The 3062-nt window shown below is 48.8% G+C and overlaps 1 pseudogene; it reads right to left on the reverse strand.

Annotated features, from left to right (window-relative positions):
- Positions 1 to 691: 691 nt before the first annotated feature.
- On the reverse strand, positions 692 to 2275 carry LOC113934158 (annotated as a pseudogene).
- Positions 2276 to 3062: the final 787 nt, after the last annotated feature.

The following is a 3062-nucleotide window of genomic DNA, read 5'->3' on the forward strand; positions in this document are numbered from 1 at the left end:
CCAATGAGGGGCTCTCTCAGCTATCCTGCCTGCCTCAGCCTTTCTTTTGAGTACCTGGTAGAGATTATGGAGAAGAGCTTGGGAATATGAACGTCTCTTCTGTCTGGGGTTCCCATGGATTGTTAACTTCATGCCAACTCACACTTTACTTTTAAGAATTTGTTATAATGCTAGCTCTTTTCTTCTTACCCTGTTCCTCCAAAGAGGCTCTGGCAAAGGTGAAACAGTTCTTGTGTATTGTCTCTCTGTGGTAGGGCTTGTCATCTGTAGGAATTCAGATCTTCTGATTTGCCTTGTAACCTCCATACTCTGATGGGCTCAAGGGAAGTTATGATTTTATAGATTGTCTGGTTTTCTCTCATTGTTGCCGTATGTTCTCTTGTGGCTTTCTAACTCTCCCTGTGGTTTTTAATTTGAATTTCTTTCATGACTAATGAGTTTGAGCACTTTTTGGTGAGGGGGGCAGAGCCAGCTAAAGCTTTATTTGGGGAAAGACATTTGAATTGACTTTTAGTTAGGGGCATGGGCAAGAGAGGATACCCAGGGCTGTAGACTACCCCCAAGGGTAGAATGAGGAGTGGAGCTGAGCCTTAGGTGGGCCCCCTATTCCCAATCACTCCCCTGCACATTCCCCCAAAGGCTGTATGGCAGCCACAGGAGAGAAGAGACCGGGAGGGACCGCAGTGCCTGTTTACTTGGACAGGACATCAGACGACTCAGACAGGAGCTTCCCATTGCGGGTCTCAATCTTCTTTACAACCATGGCCTTGGAGAAGCTGAGCAGCTGAAGGAGCTGGAGCCCCTGACAGAGCTGAAGCTGGACTGGAAGAAGCTAAGGCTGTAGCTGAGGCCAAGGCTCATAAGACTCCCATAGACTGAGCTCAGTTCACCAGAGTAGCTGCTGGTGGTCTTGGTAGGGATACTCGTGTTCAGCATCCCAGATTCCAGCCAGCTTTCCTCACCCTCCAGCAGTGTGGTAGGTGGTAATCTTGATGTTCAGGGCCAGCATGATGTTCATGAGCTCCTGGTACTCACGCAGCTGCCACGCCATTTCCTAGTTGGCTTGCTGCAGGGCACCCTCCATTGGCATTGGCATCCTTAACGGCCAGCTTTCTACACTGCTCTACATCAGTGATGGCAGCCCCCGGGAGGGCCCTTTGGCCTTTGAGGGCCTAGATTTTGGCCTGGATTTGTCTGATGTTCTGGCTCATCTCAGAAATGTCTATCTTTGTGCGTGCAACAGAGGTTATCCCCATGCTTCCTAGCCAGTATCTGCAGTTCCTTGTCCTTGATCTGGTACATGGTCTCAGCATTGGCCTGCCTGTGGTTGGTGAGCTCCTTGTACTGGGCCTTGACCTTGGCAATGATGCCATCTGGTCCAGGGAGCATTCTTGTCCATGAAGAGGACCATGGAGGTGTCAGAGATCTGTGACAGCAGCTGTTGGTTCTCTTCTTCATACAGTGGCCTTAAGGAGTTGTTCTTGTCGGTCAGCCCCTCCAGGTGGGACTCCAGATCTGCCTTGTTCATGGAAGCTTTATCCACAGCCATTTTGACAAGGACAGTTTCATCCTCCATCTCTGCATGCTCTTTGATCTCTCTTTAATCTCTTGCTTGTGCTTATTCTTGAAGTCCTTCACCAGCCCCTGCATGTTGCCAAGTTCTGTCTCCAGCTTCAGCTTCTCCTGGGCCACTGTGTCCAGCTGCTGCCCAAAGTTGTTGACGTAGCTCTCGAACATGTTGTCCATATTGCTCTGAGCCATTTTCTGTCACTGTAAGAGGCTCCACTTGGTCTCCACAATCCGGTTTTGCTGCTCTAGGTTCTACATCTTGTTGATAAAGCAGGTGAACTTGTTCTTGAGGGTCTTGATCTCTTTATCCTGGGTTTGTACAGCCTGGGTGTTGGGGTCCACTTCCAGCTTAACGGGGCAGAGGAGGCTCTGTTTCACTGAGAGCTGTGATGTTCCTCTTTCTCCTGGCCCCGATGTAGCCCCTGACCACACTCATGCTGGTGGCCAGGCCAACCCAGAAGTTGCTCCTGCTGCCCACCTGGGAGAAGGCCGAGCAACTGATGTGGGTGCCAGGCACGCTTGTGTACGAGTGGCTGCTGAAGGCCCAGGGACCAGAGGTGGGCACCTTGTAGGACTTCTGGGTCACCCTGATGGATGCAGTGGAGGCTGGAGTGGAGGCAAGTAGGCTGAACCAGACAGAAACTTGAGGCACTGAGAACCACCCCCTAGATGTGGAACCTTGAGCACCTTTTAATATAACAACCATATCTTTAATTTACCTGCTCCATTGCCTTTGTCTCAAATGCCTTTTCCTTTTATTCTCTGCCTATTCCTTTAAGGGTCAGTTCAAGGGTCACTTTGTCCATGTAGCTGTCTCTCACCAGCTCTGTCTTCATCTTCCACCCCTACCAAACCTTGCTCTCTCCTCTCCTCCATTTCCCCAGCATTTTGTGCTATTTGACTTAGGCAACTGGGAACTGGGGAAAGATATTACTTTTTTTCTGGTTTCCATTAGTTTTCCTTATGATCAGCTAGGAGAAGCAGAGTAGGTGGAGAGGTAGTATAAATACCCAGGGTGGATTTTTCCTGGGACTTGAAGAGAGGAGTAGGGCACAGAGATGATTTCTTCCAGAACTGTTAAGGTTTCACCTCATTTCTTCAAAGGCAGAGCTTATAATCTGGGAATTTGTAGGAGGGTCATCTCATAAATACCCTGAAGGTATACTCCTGGTTTTGTTTTTTTGGTTTTTGTTTTGTTTTGTTTTGTTTTGCCAGGCACTTTTCCTGGTTAATAGAGCCCAAAACGCTAAAACAAACTTTCTTGGAGTTATCCTGCTGGGTATCAGCTTTCCCTAAAACCAAAATTGCTGCTTAGTCTAGACCTGCACGTTTATCGTTCTATTTTAAGAGAAGCCCCAAATCCACACCAGAACAGCAGAGGTGGCTGCTCTACATAAAACTGCCTTTCCCTGTGGCATGGACTTGTCTCCCTCACAGCCATGAACTCTTTGTACATTTTTCTGTCCCTGGCTCCTTCTGGGCAGACCTCAGGT

The sequence above is a fragment of the Zalophus californianus genome, chromosome 13 (genome assembly GCF_009762305.2).
Source record: "Zalophus californianus isolate mZalCal1 chromosome 13, mZalCal1.pri.v2, whole genome shotgun sequence".
NCBI classification, from domain to species: domain Eukaryota; kingdom Metazoa; phylum Chordata; class Mammalia; order Carnivora; family Otariidae; genus Zalophus; species Zalophus californianus.